Source organism: Dermacentor silvarum, chromosome 2, assembly GCF_013339745.2.
Source record: "Dermacentor silvarum isolate Dsil-2018 chromosome 2, BIME_Dsil_1.4, whole genome shotgun sequence".
NCBI classification, from domain to species: Eukaryota; Metazoa; Arthropoda; class Arachnida; order Ixodida; family Ixodidae; genus Dermacentor; species Dermacentor silvarum.
Window position 1 is genome coordinate 167,763,431 of NC_051155.1, and position 14,280 is coordinate 167,777,710.

The window sequence follows — 14,280 nt, forward strand, 5'->3', positions numbered from 1 at the left end:
TTGTTTCTCGACTTCATCGTAACTGCTGTCTTCACAACGCGACTAAGATCATCGTCGGTGCTGAAAGAAGGCACATTTCATGGTTTTCCTCGCGTTTGAACACGGTGACCAGGCGGACTGGTACCTAGACAATTGTTGATCACTTCCGTAGCTATTCCGGGCCGTTGAGAAAACGTGAATTGTTTTTATTCGTTGGTAGTCCCGTCAGCATCTTTCACTGTTTTGAAGCCCATGTACTGATAAGCCAAATTGTGTCTTGATACCTACAGCGTGTGTGAGCTGTACGTGTTGAATACTCAGCAGCCTGTACTAGTATTTAATGTCAACATTGCAACAACACTCATAGCCGAGTGCTGTTAACTGGACTTTTCGTAATGTCAGCATGGCACATAACTTATTAATGAGATTCTGATTCCTGATAGAAACTTGTAGGTTCAACAATAATGATCAAACAAAAAAAGCTCTGAACATATGTATATTACTGCACCATCTACTTGCTCATATCCGCTGCTTATTGGTTGCTGAAATTCCTGTGGAAACTTGTGTTCTGTTGTTTTGTGGCAGTAAATGACAATCTGACTTATATTTGAAAGATAATTCATATCTTGTGTCTGGACAGAAACATTAAACTAAGTGTTTGTGGTTGATAATACACATCGCTTGCCCATTTCCTCTCTACATTTTTTATTTAAACCGCATGCATGATAAACAGTATCATCTTATAAAAAATTGATGTTAACTGCTGTACAATTTATTTATGTAGTGTGTGTATTCATTAACTGAGTTGATTACATGATATTTGAATGCTCTGATTGTGCTTACTTATGAAACTGTAATCGGAGTATAAGCTTGTTGTGTAGGTTAATAATAGCTATTGAAAACATGTTGCCCTGAGTGATATGTATAAATATTTAGGCCTGTTGAAAAGTTGAAGCTGTTGAAATTACCTTTCTATATATATCACTTTATATCACTTAAAGGCTAACTGCAACAAACTTTTCCTTGTCTAAATTTGTTATAAGTGAGTAGTATATACCATTGAAGCAATCTTGGCAAAGCCACGGGGCTCGTAATTGTATAGTTTTTTCTTTTTAGCATCCTTTAAACAGCACGTGAACAGACCATGTGCGCACTTGGTGGTTGTCGTCAAGACGTAAGTCCCAGCACGCCACGCCCAAGATTTTTCAGCTCGTCTTGGGGGCTGCTTTATCTCGAATTATGCGGTCCAAAACTTAGTTGCATTTGGCTTTTAATACACCATATTCTCACACACAGTAATCTCAATATAATGTTGCTCAGTAGTTGTGCTACGCCATGGATTCATTAATTTTCTTGCACAAACTTAAATAGTGTGAAGCTACGAAGCCAAGCACTGGCATGAACTAACCAAGACAGCATAGATTCTTCGAGCTGCAGCCATCTTACATTCACAGTGTAAACGACCTAATCAGTTCTGACAAACTCCGCAAGGTGGAAGAAGATTAATAAAACCGAAGGCCAGCATCATTCAGATGGATGCCAACTTTCTGTTTTGGTAAAGGAGCTGCTTTTATGCCAGTAAGGTGTATAATTTGTCTTGAACGCAAGGAAACTCTAGTTCCTTTGCCTCTGACCATTTGATACAACAATTATTTGTTGGCCAGATGCTTCTTCAAACATATTTTATTGCTTTTCAACAGCATTAATGCCAGTGTAGGTTATCATGAGTACACTAATTAATCCTACAAGCTCATTATGTAGCTCACACAATGGGGATGACAGTCCTTATCCCACGTCTGAGTGGAATTATTCAGTGGTGCCACCAGTACACACTGCACATGGGTCAGGTGGAAGCGGGACAGCACTGTTTGGTCCCACTTTCAGTAATATTTTTAAAATGAGCACAGCGTTTTTTTTTTTTTTTCTTTCCTGGGTACCCTGCAAACTTTTACAACTTTTTTTTTTATGACTGCACTTCTGTTAAAAAAAATGCAGTGAATACATCTGGAATGCCAGGTATTCACACATGGACATCAAAATCGGAAGTGGTGTGAAAACAAAAAGCTGCCACTTGAACTGCAGGACATGCTATCACTGCCATGGGTTTAACATTAAATATTCATTGTGCTAGCGCCACTCCTGCCTGATTTAATAGATGGTGTCCATGCATGATGTCACTAAACATCACGAATGGCTTGTCATGGCACTTCCATTGTGTGGTTACTCATATTGTTGCCTTGGTGCGCAAATGCCATAGAGTGTTATGGTCTTCTCTCACACCCAACCACGATGCTGAAAATTGTTATGCAGTGAAACAAATTCTGCTCTTGAAATATGTTCCAGCTCATGAAACAAGACGTTTCACTTTTCTGATGACAATAATGATTTCAATATTCCCAAATTATGGCCTCCAAGATTGTGCTGCTTTGCATATTTTACAGACAATAACGACCATAGTATCGGAAGCCATTGTATGAGTGGAGTTTTTTCAATTAGGTTCACGAAGTTATAAAGCACTTGATTAAAACAGAACCCCTGTGCATCATTTTCAGATACATTTTTTGCCATATACATTCCACGTCGCATCTCACAAGTTTTCCTATATTTCTTTTCCATTGTTTTCATTCTGTCTACCATTTGTTTTCATTGTGCAAAGGCGCTGGAAGCCCCTTTGAGAAGTTGGGTATGACCGGCTCATGATCACAGCTGGCAGTTTTAAGATCTCTCTAGATCTTAAAACTAGCCACAAACTAGAAGGTCCAAAAATGTGCAGGCATAAGATGGTGTAAGCTAGCACAAGGCAGGGGTAATTGGAGATCACTGGGAGAGGCCTTCGTCCTGCTGTGGACATTAATGGGCTGCTGCTGATAATTGAAAGAAAATCTGGCATTGTCATATAACAAAGTTTAAGTTTATTGTGCAAATTTATCATGCACTGGTTTGTCTAAACTTGGTGCTTCTAGTTTCAAACGCCTTTTGTGAGCTCTTGAAGCTTCTTTTCTAATGGCATACTCACTAGGAAGCACTAAATTGCTACTATCTGACTGGTTTGACACGCTTATCGAACTAAATATTTGCTTAATGTACCAAAAATGTGCACGGGGTGAGTCTTGTCGTGCAACAGTGCAGGTATTATTTGGATTTAGCCACATTCATACTGTATTGAAGTGCCTTGATTTTCTTATTTATTCATTGAAGCTGATGTGGGAAAATACACTGGTTCTGGATATAAAGCATTAAGAAATAAGTTGAAAGGCAAGGACACAACACGGTCAAAATTAAGGAAGTGCATTTTGTAAAAGAGCCATGTGAAGTCGTACAAAAAAAAATTGAAAAATTTGAAGGATGCTTAAGCTTCGCCTTTAAAAGTGGACCGCGAAGCATTCAGAGATCCCTGGCTGCTTATCAGGATATTTTCTCGTATATTCAAATTACAATCCGACGCTATCACATCTGTAGTTTGTAGTCAAGTCGAACCACGTCATCCCGAACCACCCCGACTGGGCAGGCCCTTCATGTGCCAAAAAGTGTTAGTGAACGAAAATTGAATTTCTCAAAGCAAAATCCGTCAGAAAAATTGTAAAGTACGACACTATCACGTCTGTAGGTTGTGGTCAAGTCGTACTTTATCTAAACTTGTTGTGGTTATGATGTGGTTTGGCACAATTATTTCCGCCAACAACGCCGGTGCTTATGCCGACACCGGATTTTCTGCTGCACGAGGCCCTTAACGCTGTCGCGTTAAAATACTATTTTTTGTGCTGCTAAGGATTTCCGTGGTGGGTGAACAGTTGCAGTGTGGGACGTCTCATAATCTTAGTGTGAAATGCTATGCTATCTTCACCTTGCTGACTACTTCATCGTGTAAAAAAAAATTTACTTTTTTTTTTCTAAAAAAATAAAATAAAAAATGAAACTTATGGATATCTATGCTTCTGTTGCTGTTGTTTTCACAGCTAGGCCACATGGCTAGGCAGATGTTAACAGCAAGAAATATTTCAATAATTTGGCTGATTACTTGAATTATGCTAATGAACTTCTTAATTATTTACTTTAGGGCATATGTTGCAATTGCGAAATTCAAGCTGAGCAGTAATGGAGTAGCGCCAATTTTGCAATATCTGTCCCCAAAGTTTTTGGTGTTTCATCTAATATTGCCCCAAAGGCGCACCTTGGTGAAACCGTTAACTGGAACATGAATGCATTTCGTGGCACATTTCAGGGATGAATATTTCAAAAGCCATGCTTGTCGTAAAATTTCTGCTCAGCAGACATGAATTTACTGCTAACTTGAATTTACAATTACACGTGCCCTAAGTCATGAGAAGGCTTACTAACACATTTTAGGTAATTAGACGATGTAGTGCTTAAGTTCTTTCTTGCTACCCGCCTGGCTAGCCACATGTCCTAGCTGCAAAAATGGCAGGGCCTTGATGTAACAGATGTTTTTTTTCTGAAGTTTTTCACATAAGTAAAAAACACCCTGCATGATCTGCAGTGTGCTCAGATGTGCTTGCTTGTTTTTGCTTACCAGACGCTGGGCCAGAGGCTTCCTGCGTCTTCAAGGCCAGTCTTGCAGGCCGGCCATTTCTGTGTCCTCAACCGGGGAAATGTAGTCGCTGCCTCTGTTACACCATCGTATACAGTCAAGTCTGGTACGTTCATGTCTTATTTCACTAGTGCAGCTGTGGCTTTGCGTGCAGATCCTTTAGAGCCTTTCTGCTTGCCAAAACATTTCCATAGCACCCATGTGTTAAAAGTGCAAGGACCATATTTTGCAATGATTTTCTTCATTTTTAATTCATTTTGCTCTCTGTCATCGGCCCGAATAAAGCTCGGATCAGCCACTCAGTTGGGCAGATGATGAGGAATGAATAGATTTGAAGGGAAAAAAGGATCGTTATAAAATACAGCCACAGATCTTGAATTCTCTTGGCATCCTATGCAATGTTAATTTTGTGTGTGTACTATGAAAAAGAGGATTGGTCACATTTGTGATGTGTGTCTGTACTCTACCTACCGTGGTTGCTAGTGGCTATGGGGTTGGGCTGCTAAGCACGAGGTCGCGGGATCAAGTCCCGGCCACAGCGGCCGCATTTCGACGGGGGCAAAATGTGAAAACACCCGTGTGCTTAGATATAGATGCACGTTAAAGAACCCCAGGTGGTCTAAATTATTCCGGAGTCCCCCACTACAGTGTGCCTCATAATCAGATTGTGGTTTTGGCACGTAAAACCCCATAATTTTATTTCTCTGTAGTCTACGGAGTTATTTTTGAAGTCTGAAAAATCTGTCAAGCCATCTAAATGCAGTTCAGTTTTGCAATAGCAGCTGATTCATCACCCGTGGCTCTAAAGTGGCCGAGGAAAGGATTATAATTTTTGGCTTTTGATGCCCCTGAGACAAAAGGAAGTTTTGACTTATGAGGTTCTTGTTGTGAGGTCTCAAGTGCTCTCGGTGGCAGAGGAAACGACAACACCGTAGTCCAAACACAAAAAGGACATCTATTGCTTCTTCCATACAAAAATGTCAGCTAGCCGAAATACATATGAGGAACAGTTCCACGTCATGGAAGTTAAACTTGCGGCACAAGGTTATCAAGTGAATGTTCCCACCTGGCACCGACTCCTAAAGTAATTTGCGGGTGATGGTCTCATCAGCAAAAGTGCATCCGAGCGATCACATTTGCCCAGGCCAGTGTGGGTTTCTGAAGCTGAATTAGAAGAGTGAGATGCGTGGATTAATGACTTGCTTTTAAGGACACCACCGTTCATATTCATGGCGGTTTTTAATTGTTATTTAATGTGGGGCTAGTTTAGCCAAGTGAATGTCCTGAGGCGTAGAAACATATTCTAAATCATGAAGTGGCATATTTGCATGAAAATAATGCGACCCTGAGTCTAATGCAATGGAGGACTTTTGATGACTCTGGAAATAAAGAAAGTGATATTAGAATTACAGCGTGGCCTTGCGTTATGTGATGCAAGCGCAGCTGTGAGGTTAGAACAATATGTTTTAGCACAGTGCAATGTCTTATCTGCATCAGCAATGTGTACTTGCGCGGAACAATCTGTGCATGGGCCAGGAAATCTATGAATGTGTACTGCAATAATAGGCTAAGCCATTATACTGATTTCTCTAATTGCACCGCCTCTCATGCATGCAGTGCTTCAGTAGTCTCCTCAGAAAATGAAATTTGCTTTCCTTCAGAGCTCAGTTGCCTCGTGGTTGAGCTCACCTGTATTATGCACTATTTTGGGGTATCTGGAGCTTGGTTCAGACTATAACACAGCACATTCTCTTAAGCTGGCAAACATGAAAGAAAGGAAACAATTTTGTTCTTGTAAGTGTGGTAATAGCTGTTCGAGATGCACACTTGTGGCTGACTGCGGCTAGTCATAGCATTGTTTCAACACTTTGTCTACGGCCTTTCTGCTTATGCGAAATTTTTCCCTGCGCGAACAATTCCTGTTTAACAGTTGTATTGAGTGGGCATATCACCTTTGCTTGCTAAAAAAAATGTTCTGGTGTTTTTGCTAGATACCAGATAAGCGTTGTGTTCTAGTTACAAGTAACCAGAAATTTATTTATTTATTTATTTATTTATTTATTTATTTATTTATTTATTTTTACAAGTACTTGCTGCACCACAAGGGCATTATTGCATGCGTTGGGGGGGGGGGGGGGGGGAGACCTTTGTAGTGAAATAAAAATATAATGAAAAAAAATGAGCTGGGGATTCAAAAAGCAGACAGCAAGGTACAGTCGCCCAAATCTCTAACTAGCGTGCACGATTGGCGACTTTCTGTGTGCCAGCACCTTAAATTATGAACAAACTTACAAATGACTATGCTATCTTCAGGAGCTTTGTTAGCATATTCAGATAGCATAGTCATTTGTAAGTTTGTTCCTAATTTAAGGTGCTGGCACACAGAAAGTCGCCTCTCGCAAACTCTAGTTAAAGATTAGGGCGACTGTCCAAATGGTAAAAAAGAAAAGAAGATGAAAAGCGTAGCAACAGGCTGGCAGGCGCATTCACATCATAGAAAAAAAAAAGCATGGTTTATGGCACGAGGCCAGTGACATGCATTTACGACAGGTTAGTCGATAAAAACAACTGAATGTCCTTAAATTGAAAATGTCTGTAGACTCTCATGATCTGAAGTATCGTTGCCTCTGATTTTCTTCGTCTGTTTAGTGGGTGGATCGTCAGTGCCCCAACTCTCAACGCTGCGGCACATGGTGACGCCATCAGCGACAGGGGTGTCGTCTCCGAATGCTGGCACCATTGTTACTTCAATAGCATCTCCAATGGCATCCATTATCCGAGGCAACACCATCACTACCACCCAGATTGGCCACACTGCCTCACATCAGTTCTCTTCACACGTACCCCGAGGTGAGCTCTTTGTTTCTGTTGCATATTCATAAGCAGAACGGAGCTCAGCACAGTATCCTTTTTGGATAAATGCAGAGCATATACAGTTAAACCTCGGTGTAATGAAGTCTATGAAATTGGCAATTTGATTCATTATAAAATTCCGTTATATTCAACTTCAATTTTTATGCCAATAAGTACAATCGCCTATGTATTTTTTTTCACACAGCAAGGGCCGCAATATTTGCTGAGTTATCTTGCAATCAGAAAAGGCAAATTTGAATGAGGAAAAAAAATCATTTTGTTGAATTTGAGAGTCGGTGACGAAAGATACGGTTTCATGACATGTCGACAATATCTTCACATAGATGGTACCAAGTGAAGCCAGCCACTCTCACATTCACTCTGCCCACACGGCTGATAATATCGCCTGCAGTGTGACGATGTTATCATAAAGAACGCTGGCAGCAAATGCTTCATCTGTGTCTGAAACTAGAGATTACACAACCTCCAGCACTAAACGTACGAGAAGACAGCGTACAATACCACGCCATCTCAGCTCGCCCAGGCTTTGCAGATGCGGCTGATTACCTCTAAAACAGGGCGCGCAGGCTGGGTACTCGCACGCTGCCAGGCTAACTGGCAGGTGACACCCTGCCAGTTATACAGGGTGTCCCAACTATCATGCTCCAAGATTTAAAAATTTTGAGGACGCTTAAGCTTCGCCTTTAAGAGTGGAACGCGATAGCATTCAAAGATCCCTGGCTGCTTATCAGGCTTCTCGGCAACTGCAGCTTTCTTTTTCTCCAACTTCACCTCTGCATGTGGCTGCCGAGGAGGCAAGCGCGAACTGGATGGTGTTTTTGCAAGGAGCAAACCATGGCGCGCCGCTGTATGAGTGGTAGAAATGCTGGAAAAGGGGCTTGCGTTTGAGTTTCCGCGTAAGAGAATTATGTTTTCTCATATACAGTAGGACCCTGCTGTTACGTTCCCGGGTGCTGAATTTTCCCGGCTGTTACGTCGTTTTCGGCCGGTCCCAGCACAGCTCCCATAGAACCCAATGCATTGGTAACCCCACTGTTACGTCGCAACTGTGGAACTGTTCCCGCATCATACGTTGCGAAATGCCACCCGCGCCGGCCCGGGCGGGCATTTTGACTTTTCATGTCGCTTGTCTTGGTTGCTTGACAATGGCATTGGCCGGCCAAAGTGCTGGGGATGACACTTATGACGTATTTTTGGTTTTCGTCTGTAAAAGTATGGCCCTTGACATCCGTATTTGCTATCTAAAGGTGGTGTCTATGACGCGTTGCAGCCCTAAAATTGGTTTTGGCTCATAGATGTTCCGTATAAAGTCCAAGGGCGATAACGCCGTCGCCGCGCGCCTTATGCTGTATGTGCGAGTGAAAGCGTGCGAGGGGAGCCGACGACCACGTCTAAATCTCGTGCGCGAGACAAAGGAAGCAGGGAGGAAGCGCGCCTTCTTCCGTTGCGTTTCGAGGCACCGGCGAGGGGGGAGGGATAGCGGCATCAACTGCGTACTGCGCGGGCGACGCGCGGTCGCACGGGCCTATCTTGAAAGCGATCTACGTTGGGGGCAGAGTCTACGCAGTGTAGGTGCGTCGGTGGCTCGTCGCTTTGTGCATGCTGTGTGTTCTCCGGCACTCATTTGCGTTGAAGCGATAGACAACAGCCGAAGGTCACTTCGCTCGCTTCTGCTGCGGCGCTTAAATTCCTCACGCCAGCGTTTGACAGCGCGTTTCAGCGCTCATTGAGTGTGATTTTTTTTAACGGTCCCGTGAAAACGTACCAGTGGGGTTCTACTGTATCAAAATTACAATCCGACGCTGTCACATCTGTAGGTTGTGGTTACATCGTACTTTACTATTTTTCTGATGCATTTTACTTTGAGAAATTCTATTAGTTCGCCAGCACATCTGCACCACATGAAGGGTCTGCATGGTCGGGGTGGTTTGGGATGATTTTCTTGGTCGCCGACGCTGGATTTTCTGCGACACGGAGCCTTTAACGCTTTCGCATTAAAATATGCAAAGGTCACGTAGCTTGACAGAACCAAGGTAATGTTGCTTACCATTGCTTCGAGATACTCACACAACTTTTTCCATTCTGCCTAATTACATAATTAGCCTTAATTAATCAACTTCTCAGATATTTTAATTAGACAAAAAGTGTCAAGGAGAAAATTCTAGAGCAACATGAAAAACTCCCCATAAAGCTTTGTGGTGCTCAAACGTGCTACACAAAAGTGTTTTTCTGAGCGTGAAAGAAGCCTGCAAATACACACAAGTGCCTTGAGCGGCCAGTCGCGCGGCAATTTTGTGTGTATTCAGAGGTTTCTGTCACACTTGGCAGAACACTTTTATTTTGCACGTTTTGAGCGACAGAAGCTGTACCGGGAGCTTAACAGCGAAGCTGTTTAACCTGGGCGTTTGCCGTCAGGTGTAATGGTGAAATGTGGGCCGATCCTGGTGGTAGTGCAGAAAGGGTCCAAGTGCAATGGCACATACCCCTGTGAACTAGCGAAGCTGTTTAAGCTCGAGGATGGCCTGTCGAGTGTATGCCACAAAACCTCCACCCGGCGATAACGTCATCAGGCGTCGCCTATCAGCGCTTTGCCCCTGCTGCGCCGACCGCGCCGAGCCTCGCAACAGCTGCATGAGCCGTAACGTCATGGCGCGCGCCGCATCGCTTCACCTTAGCTTTGCCGAGCCATGACGTCACCACGCCGTGCGGAGTGGTTGCCGCATCTGTGCAGAGGCGGAGCTAAGCCGTGACGTCACTGTGCCGACCCACGGGATATATAGCTTCGCGTCGCTGCCACGGCGACACAAAAGCCGGCGCGAACGCTGCCGCACCACTCGCGAGTGAGATGACTTTGGTCCGATCCCGAGTATCGCACCGCCGAAGTGGAGGCGAAATGTCGGCAATTCGCAGAAGATGCGAGTTACAAGCCCGCGAAACCGAGCAAAAGCGTTTGAGCGTTCAGAAGCGTCCAGATACTTAAATGACCTAGTGTTCGTTGCTCCTTGGGCTGTCGATGATTCCGGGTGATCTTGCGCAAAACGTGGCCAAGTCTTGAAGTATAACCTTCCAAAAACTTGGCCGAACCGAGATAAAGATAGGTGGGTCGCCAGCTTCGCTGTTTGCCCAGTCTTTGACCACTAGTGTGAAGCTGCCCCTAATTTTTTTCGTGTTGTTTTACAATTTTCTCATTGACACTTGTCATTAAATATAATATTTGATAATTGATTAATTAAGACTAATTATGTAATTAGGCAGAACGGAAAAAATAATCTGAGTATCTCTAAGTGACGGCAACCAACATTACCTTGGTTCTGTCCAAGCTACATGGTATTTGCATATTTTTAAATCTTGGTGCATGATAGTTGGGACACCCTGTAGAAACTTACAAGAAGTTATAAGAATTTAAATACTTAGTTATATTGAGAATTTCATTACATTGAAGACAACTTACATTACTAAGGACTTGAATAAAATAACATTCTGAATAAGTCAAACAACTTTACTGTTTAGGGTGGCCTAATGAGTTTTAAATGCACTTTTACATACATAGTTCAAAGTGAGCTTTCAATTCATAAAAACTTAATTTTTCTGAATAATTCCAACTAATAGTAATTTGAGTGAAAATCAGCACGCTGGATGATTGGGAATTCACTGAACTCGTTTGACTGTACCTATCGCTGAAGTACAGGCTCTGTACAGTGGTTTGCTGTGGAATGCTGTGTTGTGTTTTGTAGTACTGAAAAAAAACTGTAGGATAGTACATGTCTATTTGCCTATGCGAAGGAATGAGTCTGCACCATTTTGCATTTCATGAAAGTAAAGGGTTTGCTGTGGTGTGTGCTAGCAAAGCTTGTATCTACACAGTGTGAAGAATGTTAAAGAAAAAAAATGCACGTGCTTACGCGGCTGTGAAAAGACCTGCTCGCAGTACAAAAAACTTGATGGTGTCAAGCATTGCAAGTTTCCTGCCAGTGTTCTTGTTATACGCAACATTTTGGTGATGGCCTCTCACAATTCAACTTGTGCTTGAAAGACATTTTGCTCTCTCAATCTACAAGACCATCACAGCAGCACATTTCATGCAGTGCTATGGGAAACAAAAGTAAACATTTGTTTGTGGGATCCAAGTGGCCTGTGATGACCTCTACTGGCAGTAGTGGGACAGACCTTGTGGGGTCAATTAATAAGGGTAAGTGGTAATAATTGAAATCGATTATGAAACTGAATTACATGTTAATTCAGATCCTGCCAAAAACAGTATTGCAGTTTTTGAACAGCAGAGGTGTCGTGCACACCACAATGTTGGGAGACTATTAGTAGCTTGCATGCTAAAAGCTGCAATTTTAAATACAGTCGAGTCTCATTTATTTGAACACGCTTAATTCGAACTTCCGGTTTATTCGAACTGATGTTGTGGTCCCATCAAAGGTATGTGTATTCCAATGGGCGAAAACGCCCGATAATTTGAACGGGCAAGCATTGCGACGGTTAATTTGGACATACTGCGCTCCGACAATGCTCTTGGCAGCACGCCAAATTACGCGGCGGTGCCTCCGACCAGCATTGCTCCAACCGTGCCATAGAGCAAAAGCTTAAGAGAGACCCCTCAACGCCGCGTGTGGAAGAAAAAAAACTGTGGCGGAAATTTCACTCTCTCTCAAATGGCAAGGTCGTCATTTCTGCGTCATGCTGGAACACAGGTGTATGTGTTTACGTCTCAGCTACGCCGGCGGAAAATGGCAGTGAACCCTTCTCCTTTCTGCTTCCTCTGTTTTCTGGTCACGTACACTGTGGCCGCGGTGTCGAAGGGACGCAACGTCGGAGGCCCAGTCCAGCCAACGAAGCTGCCCACACAGGCCAATGCTCCATTTCCGGATAACGGTAGAAATAAAACTCAGGGAGCAGGCTGAACTGGCGCCAGGCCGGCACGACGGCGGGCGCGTATGGAGGCAGTCTAAGGTGAGAGAGTTGAGAGGGAGGGCGAGGGGAGCCACCGAAGTGTCAGAGTTGCCGAGGCAAAATACGCTTCCCTCCCGCCCTCTTCCCGTCACCTTTAACTGTCTGCGCGTGTGCCTGCCTTTAATGGGAAGCGAGCGTTGGCTGGCGTGGGCAGATTTGTGGTCCTCGTTCGCTGTGTGCATCGTGCTATGGTGCACGAATACTTCAAGAATAAGTCCTTCTTTTAATTTTAAGTTCCTTTAATTCGAACAAATTTTTCGGGCCCCTTCGAGTTCAAATTATCCAGATTCGACTATAGCAACCTTTTGAATTATGTCTGTTAGATTGTGATGTGCTCTCATTCATCTTGTACTTAGGTGTGATACCTCTGCATTAATAAAATATGAGACTATGTACTTTGTTGCATACAACTCGTTGCATACACAGGGTCTATAGAATGCATCGGTGCTCAGCCGCATGAACACAGCCTGCTGATGGCATTCTTAGTCACTTCATTTTTTTTCTCAGAATTGCAATCATAAGGAGGGACCATATTCCTTTCATTCACAGGGCCAGCAGCTGTTGCAAGCATCAACACTGCTCCAAAATCGGCGCTCGCAACGCCAATGTTGCGGTCTTCAATGAGTCAAGCAACCACCAGCACCTCACATACCAGTTGGCGTAAGAACAGACTCCTCTTTATTCATTGTGTTTTTGTGCGTTATACTATCACCACTATGAAATGTTTTCAGCAACAAGTGTTAAAATAGACGGTTATCTCCAATTCTCAGCACTGCCAGACCTAGCAGATATGCAAGTCATGCTGTGCTTTGTGTGAGGCAGCCTATAGGTCAGATGGCTGTTGAGTTGCTCATGACAGTAGTTGAGTTTGATATTGTGCACATTAATACGGGTATCACACAGCACACTTTCTATTGCGATTGGGCCCGATGGGCATCGAATTTCGATTTAGATTAGGTTCGATCGCCATCGAAGCTAATGCAAAAAGCTGTAGCATGTATTGAGTGTTTGATTCCAAAGAATACTCAGCAGCACAAACTGGGGCTCTGCAATGAGTTTCAGTGATGCGTCATGCATGGGGTGCTGATGTGCTGTGCTAGGAGAACACACCAATGCATTCACTGCAGCACTTCTAAATGCCTATTTCTCATGATGACTGCTGTAGTGTGTGTAAGTGTTCAAAAAAACATTATTAAGCCGAATCATAATGCACAACTAGCTCTCTAAACTTCGAAATGTGTAGAAAGGGAGTAGGATAGGGCCAACTAAATATAGATGCCTGCGAAACCCAGTTTGGGAATGCCTGGGAAAGACTGGGCATGTTTTTGCATGTACACCCCATAGCGAAAATGTAGAGGCCATTGGCCGAACAGCTGGCGTTAACGTTTTTGCAATAGGGTGTATGAGTACTGGCATATGCTGGAGTTTCATACAGACTGGCTTGGGTTCAAATTTTTTTTTTCAATGCTAAAGGAAAAAAAACACACTGAGTCCATGAAGGTTGGCTGGCCGATCAACATGTGCAGTTCTTTTAATTGTGTAAAACGGTGTTAGGTATGCCATGGCAAGGATGTGCAGACTTTTAGGCTAATGTTACAATCTGCAACCAAACACTGCTTTCAGCAGTTGTGCTAATATAACTCGCCATGATCATTTTGTGTGCAGAAAGCCAGTTTCTCACCTGCACCACTTTGTTTTGGCCTAGATTCTCTTAATTTTCTGACGAGGGATACTAGCATGTAGCACTAGAGTCGCTGCACTCTTTGCTTGCTCATCAAGGCATGTCATCCTAACACCTGTTACATGCCAGTGCAGATAATGCGTTCTCACATTAAAAAACAAATAACAAAGGAAAGATCAAAAGGGAAAAGAAATGGCATGTTTGTGTGACCCCGCAGAATCAATTTCCAAATTCCAGC

At 43.3% G+C, this 14,280-nt stretch overlaps 1 long non-coding RNA gene across 1 annotated transcript; it reads left to right on the top strand.

Annotated features, from left to right (window-relative positions):
- The first annotated feature begins 4,584 nt into the window (after nt 1–4,584).
- Nucleotides 4,585–13,003, top strand: LOC125943210 (uncharacterized). The gene is made up of 3 exons (XR_007465647.1): nt 4,585–4,634; nt 7,178–7,378; nt 12,911–13,003. It is a non-coding gene; the product is annotated as an uncharacterized LOC125943210 (long non-coding RNA).
- Nucleotides 13,004–14,280: the final 1,277 nt, after the last annotated feature.